This window comes from Tamandua tetradactyla, chromosome 8 (assembly GCF_023851605.1).
Source record: "Tamandua tetradactyla isolate mTamTet1 chromosome 8, mTamTet1.pri, whole genome shotgun sequence".
Taxonomy (NCBI): Eukaryota; Metazoa; Chordata; class Mammalia; order Pilosa; family Myrmecophagidae; genus Tamandua; species Tamandua tetradactyla.
The window spans coordinates 27,513,072-27,528,206 of record NC_135334.1 but is presented as its reverse complement, the minus strand read 5'-3'; positions in this window follow the sequence as shown (position 1 = coordinate 27,528,206).

Here is a 15,135-nt window from a genome sequence, read left to right as displayed (position 1 = left end):
TGAGTCAGTGATTGTATACTTCAGATGGTTTGTATTATGTGCGACTGTATCTCAGAAAAACTGCATTTTAAAAAAAGGATCCAAAATGAGCCTGGCCCTGGCATCATGGGATTGAGAAAGCCTTCTCAACCAAAAGGGGGAAGATAAATGAAACAAAGTAAAGTTTCGGCAGCTGGAAGATTTCAAACAGAGGTAAGACGTCTATTAACTCTGGGTTATAGACCAGATTCTGTCTGGGTGTTCTTTTTTCATTTTTGCTTTGAAATGAAAATGTTCAAAAATCGATCGTAATGTTGAATGCACAGCTATATGATGATACTGTGAACCACTGATTGCACACTTTGGATGATTATATGGTATGTGAATATATAATGTATTTCAATAAAGTTACATTTTTAAAGAAGTATCCAAAAAAGAACCAGCACAGCATCCACACAAGGGAAGCAAGAGAAAAGAAAGAAGGGAATAGGAAGAACAAAAGGTGAAGAAGAGTCACCAGAATGTTTTCACAGACTACATAAAAACTGTGACTAAATATTTCACCATGATTAAAAACAAAAAAGAAAGTAATGAGGCAATTATCTCTGTGAAGCAAAAGCACTGAACAAAGATGTAAGAAAAAAATAATACCTATTATCTAAAGAATTGGAGACTCAAATTCAAATTGTTGTATAGCAAATTAATAGATACTTTCTAAAGAAATAGATTAAGAATATTATATAAAGTTATAGTTATAGAGGGAACTACCAGGAAAAAATGCAATCATTCCAATTTATCCGAAGAAGCACACACAGAGGGAAAGACCACATAGAGAAAGTTTTTAAAATAGAAAAAGAGCATAATATGAAGCAATGGCTTAACTAAGAGCAATATCAATATATGCTGATGAATTAAACTTACTTATTAAAAGAAAAAAGACTTCAGATTATATCACAAAGAAAAGTCAATCTTGCTTCACATGAAAGCCATATCTAAAACAAAGGAATTTACGAAGTTTGAAAATAAAAGGATAGACAATGGTATACTAGAAACCTGCAAAAAAATATAAAACAGATCATGATCATAATAACAGAAAGGCTGGATTCAGGTGGAAAGCATGAAGTGAGACAAAGAATGAAGTTATCATTTTAAAAGTTGCAATTCATAATGCAGTAGCAATAGATAGCATTAGCAACAATATGTAAAAAACAAAATTAACAAATGATACAAGGAGAAATGGATAGTGAAAGGCTTTAATTCAACTGTCAATGATCAAAGAGGAAGTGGGCAAAAAATAAGCATAAAGAAGACCAAAACAACATAATTTAATAGTTTCAAGGTATATTTATTTATTTCAAACTGTTACCCACAAAATAGAGAATACATCTTCATTGAAAATGCACCCAAAGTAAAACAGTACACAATTGATTCTCTGATAATACTGCATAAAAACTAGGAATGAATAATAAAGCCAAAATAAAAAGTCTTCACCAATGGAAATCCTTTAAGTCTTTCCTTATACAACTCTTCAGTCAAATGCAGGACAATGCATCAGCGGCTCAGTTACAGAGTTATCGCCTGACATGCCGGAAACCTGAGTTCGATTCCCACAGCCTGCCGATGACAAAAAACAAAAGGAAAAGAAAAGAAATGAAATACAGAAGAATAACTGGAAAATGATGACAATTAAATATATATTTAATGTATTTATTGGTCAATAAACCAATAACAAGTAAAGAGATTGAATTAGTTTTTCCCAACAAAGAAAAGCACAGGACTGATGGTTTCACTGGTGAATTTTACCAAACAGTCAAGAAGAATTAACCCCAATCTTGCCCAAACTCTTCCAAAAAATTGAAGAAGAGGGAATACTTTACAGCTCATTCTATCACCCTAATAGCAAAGCCATATAAAGATACCACAAGAAAATTACAGATCAATATCCCACATGAATATAAATGCAAAATTCTTCAACAAAACACCAACAAATAGAATCCAACAGCCACATTAAAAAACTACACACCATGATCAAGTGGGATTTATCCCAGGTATGCAAGGGTGAGTCAACATGAGAAAATAAATTAATGTAGCATACCACATTAATAGAAGGAAGTGGGGGAAACATGATCATCTCAATTGATGCAGAAGAGGCATTTGATAAAATTCAGCATCCCTTCTTGATAAAAACAAGAAAACTAGGAATAGAAGGAAACACCCTTGACATGATAAAGCATTTATGAAAAACCCAAACTAATATCAAACTCAATGGTGAAAGACTGAAAGCTTTCCCTCTAAAACCAGGAACAAAACAAGGATGTCCACTATTCATTATTGTACTGGAAGTTCCAGGAGGAGCAATTAGGTAAGAAAAAGAAATAAAAGGCATTCAAATTGGAAAGGAAGAAGAGAACTGTCCTTATTGGCAGATGACCTATATAATTCTAAAAAATCCACAATGAAGATACTAAGGCTAATAAACAAATTCAATGAAGCGGTGGGGTACAATAGCAATATGCAAAAATCAGTGGTGTTTCTATAAGGTAGTAGTGAACAATCAAAGAGGAAATCAAGGGGAAAAAATCCATTTTCAATAGCAACCAGAAGAATCAAATATCTACAAATACATTTAAATAAGTGTGTAAAGAATTTGTACCTAGAAAATTATAAACATTGCTGAAAGAAATTAAAGAAGACCTAAACAAACGGAAGGGCATTCCTGGTTCATGGGTTGGAAGGCTAAATATTGTTCTGATGTCAATTCTGCTCAAAGTGATATCCAGATTCAACATAATTCCAAACATAATTTCAACAGATTTCTTCACAGAAATTGAGAAGCCACTCCTCAAATTCATATGGAAGGATAAGCAGCCCTAAATTGCGAAAACCACCTTTGAAAAAGAAAAACAGAGTTGGAGGAATCACGTCCTGTTTTTAAGCCATATTACGAAGTTTCAGTAATCAAACAACATGCTACTGGCATAAGGACAGACATATAGAGCAATAGAATACAATTAAGAGTTCAGAAAAACCCTCATGTTTGGCTAATTGATCTTTGACAAGGATGTTAAGTCCACTCATGGGAAAAGAATAGTCTCTTCGACAAATGATACTGGGAGAACTGGATTGCCATAAGCAAAAGAATGGAGGTGAACCCCTACCTCATACCATGTACAAAAATCAACTCAAAATGGATGTAATACATAAATATAAGAAGCAAAACTATACAACTCCTAGAAGAAAATATAGGAAAACATCTTCAGAATCTTGCCTTAGGCAGTGGTTTCTTAGACTTTACATCAAAAGCATAAGCAACAAATTTTTTTTAAAAATAGATACATAGGACTTCATCAAAATTAAAAGTTTTGTGTATTGCAGGTCTATATCATGAAAGTTAAAATGACAACCTGTAAAAAATGGGAGAAAATACTCAGAAACCACATATCTGATAAGAGTTTAATATCCTAAATATATAAAGAACTCCTACAACTCAACAACAAAAAGACAAACAACTCAATTAAAAATAGGAAAAAGACTCGAATAGACATCTCTCTGAAGATATACAAAGGCCAATAAGCACATGAGAGATGCTCAGCATGATTAACCACAGGGAAATACTAATAGAAACCACAGTGAAACACTATATTTCACACTCACTAGAATGGCTACTATTTAAAAAATGGAAAATAACAAGTTTTGGAGAGGATATATGAAAATAGGAATACTTGCCCTTTGTCAGTGGGGATATAAACTGGTGCAGCCACTAGGGAAAACAGTTTGGTGATTCCTCAGAAAGTTAAATATAGAATTATTCTATGGCCCAGGAATCCCATTTCTTACATAACCAAAGAATTTAACGCAGGACCCGAACACATATTTGCACAGTGATGTTAGTAACAACAGTATTCATAATTATCAAAAGATAGAAGTACCCCAGGTGTGCATCAACCAATGAATGGATAAACAATATGTAATAAAAAGATGGAGGTATAAATCATATTTTCTTGGATATGCACAAGCTATGTTGGGAAGAATACGCAAGAAGCTAATAACATTGTCACTGCCAGCAAGAACAAGCTTCTTCACCTCTGGGACACTGGTGAAAGAGAGACTTTTCATTATACAAATAATTTTGTGCTTTTGAAATCTGAACCATTAGAGAGCTTTACCTGCCTACAGTGAGCCAGGTGTGTTGTCCATAAACAGACAAAACTGTTTTATTATTTCTATCATTTATTGAGTGCACCCTAAGTTTCAGTACTCTAAAACTTTGCAAGCATAAGCTCATGTAATTCTCACAATAACCCTATGAAATATCCTTCCCATGGACTAGAAGACTGAGGCCCAGAGACTGTATTAAGTTGTCTAAGATCACAGAACCAGTAAGCACCTTAGCTGGGATTGAATCCCGCAGCCCTACTGCAGACCTCCAGAAGTTGGCCACATCTGCTGTGGACCACATCTATTTGCTGAATGCCTACAAGGTGGGCAATGTAGCAACACGGATCAAGACCAGTCCTGTTCCCTCCAAGAGGCCCCTCCTTTCACAGACATACCCCATAAGGCACCCAGCCTACCAAGCATTTCCCCCATGGTTAACGCTGGACTTTCCTTGGCCCCTGGAGGCAGACACATGGATGGGGAGCAGAAGAAGATGGTACTATCCTCATCTCTTCCTCCTTCCTCAGCCCACTTATTCAGTCTGCAGCATATCTCACACACGTAACCTCTGAAATGACTCTCATGTGCCTCTCCTCCTCCTCTTTCCAACTGCCTTTGATTCCATTGAGGCTGCCATCAAATCATAACTACATTTTAGCAACAGCCTCCACATTCACTGGGATGCTGCCAGAATAATGCTTTCCCATTTATAGTATATTTTTCACAAGTAAACATATTTATCATAGGAAACCATTTAAATGTCATTATGCAAAAAGAAGATGCCTTTCTAATGCTGTCTCTTGCTTTCAAAGGGTTGGGCCATGATAAAGTACAAGAACCCTCGTGCTCAAGATTTTCTTATCTCATCTCCCATACGGTCCCCTCCTTCTAGAGACACAGAACAAGGAACTACATTCAATTTTCTGTTTGCTTCAAGACTTTCCCCTTCCCTGGGCCTTCATGTACACCATTTCCTGACCTTAGAATGTCCAGTGGCAAATCTACCTGGCCAAGTCCTATTCTTGCTCTTAAAACTCAGAGAAGCCTTCCCCAACCCTCAGTCTGATTTAAATCCCTCTCCTCTTTGACTCTAATATACAATGCAAACTCAATCTTGGTACACATCACACGTACTACAGTGTTGCTTCCTTGTCTGACTGCACCCATGATCTGTCAGCTCCACGACAGCAAGGATAGTATCTTGCTCGCCTTGGTGTCCCTAGTGTCTAGTAAAATGCCCAGCCACTAACGACTTAGTACTTGTTGAATGACTGATGGAATGAAATATATTATTGTGTGCCTTCCAGGAAATGTATTATTAAGTGCTTTTCTAACTTTCAGACTTGCCCCATCAAGCCCTGTACTTATTTCCTGAGCAGCTACTGGCAGCTCAACTTTCAATGGTAGTTCTCAAAGAACTGCATCTCTCAGGGTTTGTGCCCCATGCAATCGCCTCCCATGTAACTGGACTTGACCATGCAACTTTCATTGGCCAGTGGGACATTAGTAAGTATGATGCAAGCAGAGGCTGGACAAGCGCTTGCACGCTGGGGCTTGCCCTCCAGGAATGCTCTCTGTTGGAAGATAGTTATTATTTTATAAAGGAGTTTGGAGTAGGCTACTGAATGATGAGAGGCCAGGTAGAGAGGGAACCTGAAGGCTGAGAGGTCATTTGGACATTCCAGCCCGTATTGAGCTCCCAGCTGAATGAAGCCTCATGCACGACCTCAGCTACATCTTGTAGAAGAGAAGAGCCACCCAGCTGAGCCCAGCCAACCTATAGATTGGTCAAAAATAATAAACCACTGTTCGTTTAAGTTACTATGTTTTGGGGTGATTTGTTACACAGCATTGCATGACTGAAACAGGAAAATATGGAAACTATCATATCCTGATTCCCGGCAACCCTGGCTGGACACTGCAGCTGACCTTTGTACCAAGGTCATTCACTGGGATCGGGGCTGCCAACAAAAGCCATACCTAGGTAAGAGACTTGGAGCCCCCAAATCAAAGCACAACCATAAAATAGAAACACCCCAGGAAAAGCCATAGCTGTGCGTAAATGTGAGTGACCTTTGTTAGGGAGAAGAAAGTTCAGGCTTTGCTTCGATGCTATCTTCCTCTGAAACCTCCTCACAAATGCACCTGACAGCAAAACTCCAGTCTCCCAAGGCTTTTGATGTTAGAAAAAAAACAGTATTGCTCAGCACCACCCTCTCTCTGCAGTGAGCCAGGTGTGACGGGCCCGAGGGGAATTCTGGGCTCTGACCCCCTTCTCTAGCAGGGTAGAGCTTACATTCCTTCTGCCTTTGTCCAGCCCCCCTGCACACCTGGCACGATGCACAGACCCCATGATTTCTGCTATGGGAATGATCTGGAGGAACCCATGGGGACTTACGGACAAAAAGATGGACCACCAACTGAGAAAGCACGCAAGAGTTCTGGGAGCCAGGCCACAAGGTAGGTCACCTTAGGGATCCCTTGGACTTGGGGAGCCGTGAAAGAAAGGAGGTCTTTCTCTTGGGTTACATACAGTAGCCTTTCCCCCTAGGCTAAGCTAGATTCCTCTTTCATGCCCTGTGACTCTTATTTCAATTATAATAAAATCATGGTCATTGCTCACAAATTTCTTTCTTCCCCAACAGAAAGAGAACTCCTTGAGAGCAGGGACTATTTCTGTCTTATTCTGCATTACTACTACCTTGCCTAGCATAAGGCATGTCATGGTAGGTACTTAGAAAGTCGTTGTGGAGCAAATGAATAAATAAATGAACGAGTATCCAGCTCAGTGCCCTGCCTAGAAGATTTCTTAATAATGATGCTGATGATTCTGGTTCACACCTCCCTGACTTTATATGCTGTTTCCGTGCTCAGAATTTCCTTTCTCTCCTGTCTACCTGGCACACAGCCTTCTTACTTGCACTGGAAAGCTGAGCTAGTTTCCAACCTCTTTGATCCTCAGTTTGTTCCTTCAGATACAGGGGATAATACCCAACTTAGAGAGGGATATAAGGATTACATGAGATCATGCCCATCCCATGCTAGGCACACAGTCAGGGTACAGTGGCTTTCCCTGACTTGTGTGGTGAGGATGCCTGTGACCATTTCTTTTCACCAGGTTCTCAATCCCCGGCACTGAGCAGCCAGAAATAATCCCTAGATTTATCCTTATTATAAAGGAATTGGGTAGGGATGGCAGCCCGTGGGTCAGCTAGAGCCAGGCTTCTCAGACTTTAACATGCATTCAAATCACCTGGAGCTCTTGTTAAAATGCAAATTATAATTAGGTAGGTCCAGATGCAAACTGTGATTAGGTAGGTCCGGGCGGGGCTGAGATTCTGCATTTCTAACAAGCACTCCGATGACCAGATGCTGTTCCAGGGAATATTAGCAAACAGGAGGCCACAGTGTTAGCTGTGAGATGAGTTGGGAGGGAGCCATGGGGGAGCCATGGAGGTGGTTACTGGGAGCAAAGATGGGACTAGAGGTGGTGACACACACTGCTGGGGGTAGTGGGCACTGACACCCGTAGCTCTAGGGCCCCTCCCTAGAGGTCAAGCAGCTGAAGCACAGTGAATCTCTGGGCCACTTCATTTCCTGGGTGGGGGCGGTAGGAGAGAACAGGTGAGTATCCTCCTGGGGAGTATGCTCCGAGGATAAGTGTCTGAAGGACACACTTCCCCACTTGCAAGCTCTGAGCCTTGGCTCACCACCGGGAGCCGAGGCCAGGTGGAGAAGAGCACTAATCACCGAAGGAAGCCAAATGGCTAAGCTTTTCTGGTGAGTCCGAAACCCTCCCTGAGTACTGCCCCTAATCTGAAGCTGGGGATGCAGGAAAGGAAGGAGAATAATGCCAGACTTTACCAGAAGTTCAGTCAAGCTGCCAGGGCCTGTCGGTGGGCTCATGTACATTCCTTGCCATCTCTTAGCAGCCTTGGAGGAGAGGAGAGGAGAGGATCATCATCAAAGCCCTGCCTGGGTCAGAAGGACCCTCCTCCTCTTCTGGGCTCAGAGGAGGGGAGACAGGTGCTCTCCAGGCATTAGCTGATGGAACCCAGCGTCCCCAGTGGGCCTCTGGGCACTCAGGACAGACCCAGCCACAGGTCCCTGCAGGAGAGTCATGGTGCTTAGGGCCTGTGGAGTGAAAAAATATCACAGAGTCTTCTAGGGACTCTGGGATACTTTTTACTGAATTCTTGGTTTATTTCTATAAGATCACTATTGTAGATATGGAAAATAGTTGAATGTTTGTGAGCAGGCCGCGTTAACGCAGCAGTCAGTCCATGAACTTGATGTGTCGATGGAGACCCAGATACGTTGCAATAAGTCTTTCCACTCCAGCCCCCACGTTGGCCTGCATTGTCTCATTCATCCTCCTTTACCTGATTTAGTCTTCGCGATAGCCCTTCAAGGTAGGTGTTGCTGTCCTCATTTCATAGATGAGGACACTGAAGCTCTGGTAGGTTAGATCAGTTGTCCAACGCCAGAATCAAACCATCCAGCCCGTTGCACCAGCCATCCTAGTAGCCACTTACCATTGAATCACTCTGGCGCCCTCTAGAGACCATTCCTCCATCCGACCCCTGGTTTCAGACAAATACAGGTCCCTTAATCTCAAATTAAGGTCTGGCATGGGGGTCCCGAGAAGTTTCTTGAGTCTTATAATAAGTTGTCCAAGACTGGAAACATGTGCAGGGCCTCTTGTCTCACTCCCATGGCATGAAGAGGAGGGGACAGGCCCCCTCCACCCCCACCCCATGCCGGTCCCCCTGCTGTCTGTCTGTGACAAATGTTCTGAGAAGTTGGGGGCTTCAGCTCCCCACACAAAGAGTTCAGAGCTGTCAGCGCCTTCCCCGCGATACACTAGCGCTGAGGAGCAGGTGATAATTGCAGCCCTGTCACCTCACCACCTCTGAGCTGGCTGGTTTCTTCTAAAAACAAATGTTGTGCTGCCTGGAAATGGAAGTTCAAGTTTCAGCTGAGGAAATACACACATGCAGGCTGTTGTTCTTTCCCACGGAGCACAGATAGGAAATCAGCTCTGGAAAACACCCTGAAGATTTCTTGTAAGGGGAGTCTGGGGGGAAGAGGAGGATTCCCCCCACCCACGAAGGGACACCCAATTCCCCTGGATGCATTCCATCTGCTGACAGCTTTGGATGTCAGAGCTCCATCTTTCTTTCGTTGAATTGAAAACTACTTTCACCCAGTAATCTTAGCACTGCCCTTCGGAGGAAACACACGAGGAGGCTCGGCCTTCTTCGCTGTAATGGCATTTCACAAATCTGGAGGCGCTTTAGTTCTGCCCACTTACAGCTCCTAAGTCAACTCTGTTCTCTAACTCAAATGCTCTCTTGCTCTTTTGACCCTTGATTTAGAAGAATTCCAACCTGCTCACTCTAAAGTTCTCTCCATCCTCCAGACACACTATAATGTGTCTGTGAATGTCTGTGTTAAAAAGTAGCAACAAGAGCTAACCAGAATATTACAGAAACATACTCAGATATTCACCTTCAGATTGACACACACAGTGATAAAGACCAAAAAAAAAAAAAAACCCATAAGAACAGATGTAGGTCTACATAATGATAATAGCTAAGGTTGAGTATTTTACCATGCACCAAGCATTGTGTTAAGCATGCATTATTTCATTTAATCTTCACACAATCCTTCTGAGACAGTTATAGGTATGTGGTATCACCATTGCTTTATAGATGAGAAAATTAAAACTTAAAGATGTTAGGAAATCTACTGAAGTCCCAAAACCAATGAAGTTTTGAGAAGGCACTGAAATCCGTTATCTGTGACTCCAAATATTCATTATCTTAACCACTCCTCTGTACTATCTACCCCAAACAAAGTCACTTGATGTTGTTTTACATAAACTACAGGTACATTCCAATATAGCTCTGTTTAGAGTTACACACATTCATACTTAAGTGAGCATGCACAGACAGAGATCCAAGTGCCCCTAAGGTGTCATATAGACAATCAAACACAGACATGTAGTCATCTCCCAGTCTAACTTACCCAATCAACTTTATTTACAACTATTGTTCATTGCATGAGCTATCAGTTCAGGCAAAAATAAGGAGCATTCAATACATCTGTGGTTTGCCTCAGCAATTTAATCTTTCAGAAAGCAGAGCAAGCATGAAGGAGGGAGTTGGGGGATCAGAGGGTGGGGAAGCCTCTGTTCTGAACCTAATTCTCACCCAAGGAAGCTGAAGAAGGAACGGGGAGAGAAATCCTGAGAAACAGTAGCCAGGTCTATTCTTGGAGGAAAAGGCATGGTCTGACATGTGCCTCAGTCTCTAGGAAGGCAGATGGCACATCTTTCACTGAAAAGATAGGCTGATCCTGTGACCTGAAACTCTAAATGAAAACAGCTCCGTGGAGATGACTTTCAAAAAACGAAATTCCGACAATACAATTGCAAATGACTCTGATGTGGGAGAAGCGTGGTTGCTCGAGATGAATACAAAGAACTGACACAAACCTTTCTCCAAGTATCAAGTCAGGAAGGCTGAAGCCTAGAATGAGCTGAGGACAGCTGCCCTGAAGTCTCTCTAGGGTAACGACAGAGCAAAGAAGGGCCATTTCTACCCTTCCACTGACCAGCACTGCCCTTGGCCAATTATGTTAACCTCTCTGAGCCTCAGTCACCTCATCTGTAAAATGAAATAATAGCTCTTATCCTGCAGGTTAGTTATGAGGTTTACATGGGATAATACATTGAAACTTAAAAAAAATAAATCTAGTGCAGGGAGGAAGGCTTACAAAAAATATCAGTTGTCATTTCCCTGCTGTCCTCCTAGAACTAATGGTTCAAAGATAACAAAAAGCAGCACTCTTCGCCTCCCATTTTCCTTCCGTTTTTCTGTCAAGCACAATGATCCACAAAACTAGAAAATCTAAAATGAACACTGATAAGGAGAATTTTCGAATCCAAATAGCATCTGGGTTCTTAAAATGAGGTCAAGCCTCTTAACCCACATGAAATACATTTCAGGGTTTGAAGAGAACTTGCAGAATGGAGGTTTGCTATTGGCAATCCTTAAAGAATCACATTGAATAGGAAAAGGAGCAAAAGACACGGCAGGTACTTAGCAAGAGTACAAACAAAGAGATGTTGAATGTGGTTGAAAGGGGCTAGAAACAAGCAAATGCCTTGATTTTCTGAAAGGGGTGGGAGGTGAGCCTCAGGTTCATCCCTGGTGAAATCCTAGAGCTGTCCTTAAACAGGCGGCTGTGGTCCTCAGTGTGAGACACCGTGACCCCCAGGAACTGGTGTGGGTCCATCCAGGAGCTGTTATGCCTGACATGCCTCATTTCCTTTTTTGATGGAATATTAGATGAATAGCTGAAAAGTGCAGTGTCTTTGGGTTCATGAAACCAGATCAAGAAATGTGACTTGTAATGCAGTGAGGGCCTAAGTAACTGGTGGAGCACATCCAAAAGGAGCAACTTATTGGATCAACACCAAGCTGGAGAAGGTCCTGGGCGGCATTCTTATTACCACTAGGATGGGGTATAAGATGGATTGCTAACTGATTATAAATAAAACCAGTTCATGTGTTGGTGAGCAGAGCAAGGATCCAGCTATATTTACACCAGCTGAATTTGGGGTCCAAAAAGCAATATCTTTTCCATAAAACCCATTGTTTCTCTAGGGTCCTCGGTCACCCAGGCCAAAAGCTTCTCCCTCTCACTAATTCCCTAACTCCATCTGTTTTAGTTTGCTAATGCTGTCAGAATGCTGTATACCAGAAATTGGGTGGCTTTTACAAAGGGGATTTATTAAATTACAAGTTTACAGTTCTAAGGTCATAAAAATGTCCAAACTATGACATCCAGAAAAAAATATCTTGACTCCAAAGAGAAGCCAATGTCTGTCACATGGGCAGGCATGTGGCTGGCATCTCTTGGTCCTTTGCTCCCAGTTCCATTGCTTCCTGCTTCTGATTCCAGTGGCTTCCTCTGTAAGCATCTGTGGGCCCTCATTTAGCTGCCAAAACTCTGTGTTTCATCTCTTAGCATCTACCAGCGCCAGAGATTTCTTCTCTCCAGGTTCTGACTATTTCTGTGAGCCCTTGCTTAGTACTGGACTTTTTACTGTCTGATTTTACTGTCTGATCAACAGAGATGCCTGTGCCAACTCTGAACTCTTTCTTTCTCCATGAGCTGTCTTAAAGACTCCAGTAAACTAATTAGGACCCACCTGAAGTGAGTGGAGTCACATCTCCAGCTAATGAAAAGATCACACCCACAATTGGGTATGTCACATCTCCATGGAAACAATCTAATCAAGAGGCCCCACCCTACAATATTGGATTAGAATTAAAAGAACATGACTGCCTCCCATAAAGTTGAATTACAAGTAAAAGAACATAGCTTTTCTGGAGTACGTAACAGTTTCAAATCAGCACACCATCCATTCACCAAACTCACTAGTTTACCTCCTAAATATTTCTCATATATTCCCTCTACTTTCAAGCCCATTGTCTCTGCTCAAATTTAGGTCCCTGTCATACTAGGTAATAATGGCCAAGGGTTTGGAATCTGGCCAGGGAGCCACCTTCAAATCCCAGTTTGTGTTGGTAGTTGGGTGATCTTGGGCAAGTTATTTAACCTGTTGAAATTTCAGTTCCCTTATATTTAATGTAAGGATAATGATGCTACCTACCTAAGGGTTGTTGCAAGGATTAACTGTAATAATGCTTGTAATGTGCTGAGTACTATACCTGGAGTGGGATAAGGTCTCAATAAAGACTAAGCAATGTCACCAGTTGTGATATTCTCCCAACTGGTCTGCCTCCAACCTCACCCCCCTCCCCACTGCCCACCATCACCTATCTCTCACCAGAACAGTGATCAATTCCACAATCTCTTATTGATTCTCACCACCATACTTACATGCGCACACACACATTCACACACATACACACATGCACACACATGCACAGACTCAGCATTGCCTTTGGGTTAAAATCCCAACTCCTTAGCTGGGTTTCTAAGGGCCTTTCTGACTTCTCTATACTTGAGCTATGACTGCTGGCTGTTTCCATAGCACAAGAGGCTGTTTCACACCTCTAACCTCAGAATGCCCTTTCCCTTCTTGTCCACTCAGTGAGCTCCAAGTCGTCCATGAAAATCCAGACCAGGTACCCTCAGTCTATGAAGCCTTCTCAGAGGGCACTGCCCCTCCTTTATGCATTCGCCCTCACTTGGGTTCCACCCTTATTATGGACGTCTCTAAGCCTCAGTGCTCTCGTCTGCAAAGTGGTGCTTGACATACCAACTCAGGGGGTTGTTATGAGCATTAAGTGAGATAAAATACATAATGTAGCTAGATTAGAGTTCAACCAGAAGACTGAGAAGGCTCAGAAGCTTTCGTGTGAAGGATGGTTGGCAAAACTGGAATTATTTACATTATCTAAAGGAAGAGAGTGAGGACTTATAAGGTGAGCCCTGGAGGTAGAGGAGCAGGGGGTGGCATGCAGAAGATATACTCTATTCATTTTTGGATTGCCAAGTAAATAGCACAGTGCTTAGATCATAACAGGTAATAAATGCTTGCTAAATTGAAGTATGAAACGCAAAAGAAATATCTCAGATTCCTCTCTCCCTGCAATTAATGTGGGTGCTGTTTGGTTTTCTCCCAAGTGAGTAAGTCACGTTCTCTATATCGTTGAATTCCCCACATTCTGGCAAAGCAAAAGTCATCACACCATCCTTATCTCTGGCTCACAGAAAGAGGGAGGTGATGTTGCATCTATTCTTCCCCAAGGTTACCAACAGCACCTAACTGAGGTTTAACCCACTTGCTTATCATCTGCTTCCTGTGGACCTAGACAGCTGCCCAGAACAGCTGGAGAAGGGTACTTAGGGCTGGTGACGGAGAGGGCAGCAGGAGCAGTCCGGGCCACCCCAGGCCCACCAGCCTGGCTTCTCTCCCTCGTGCATATGGGACAATCCATAGTTGCCTCTACCCCAGTGCCGCTGGGGCTGCTGCTTCTACATGGCCAATGCAAAGATCCCCCTCGGTTTTCTAAGGAGCTTTGAGAAATACTGTGGAGGATGCAATCAACAAATTAAGATTTCTTGAAGTGGGTTTCACAGATCAAGTAAACTCCCTCTCTGCTCATCACCAAAATCACATTGAGGGTCTCAGTGTGACTTACCTGCAGCTCTCGTTGGCTAAGCAAAGCATCTCTTTTCTCTCTCCTCAACAGCACCTCCCCAACTCTCTAGACTTTTTGGATTGCAGAGACTGGAAATCATGGTATTGTAGAGCTGAAAAGGAAAACACATGGTCAAGATCACCTAGAGTGTGAGTGAGATGAGATCACTCAGTCTCCTGGGGCTACCATATTCAAGTGCTATGAACTGGGTGGCTTTAAGACAACAGAAATTTATTTTCTCTTGGTTCTGGGGGCTAAAAATCCAAATCAAGATGTTGGCAAGTTCACGCTCTCTCTAAAGTCTAGAGAGTTCTGGTGGTGGCTTGCTGGCAGTCTGCGGTATTCTGTCTGTATGTCTGTCCCCAAGTTCCCTTTCCTTATAAAGACACCAGTTGTATGGGGTTAAGGCTCACCCTAACCCAGTTTGGCTTCATCCGACATCTGGACTGCTGTAGATGCTGGCTCTGTTGAGTAGAGTGTTTTATTTTTAAGGAGAGATTCTTTGGGCTTCCTTTCCAGGTCTCTGGCTGCTGGACTAAACAGGAGGGCTCAGTGGGATCAACGAACATGTGTGGGCCTGGCCTGCTAGGGGCCAAACAGTAGACTAGCTCAGGGGTACAAGGATGCATGAGGAACCATCCAACGGGGAAGATGGCCATGTAAGCAGAACACAAAAGCCCCCTCCTCTCAGCCAGATTGATCAATAATTGTTGTCAGGAGTTTTTCTCCCATAGAGCCACAGAGCAGACATCAAAGAGTTCATGCCTCTTCTCCCATCACCACCACACCCTCATTACTTGCTCTTTTCTTTGTT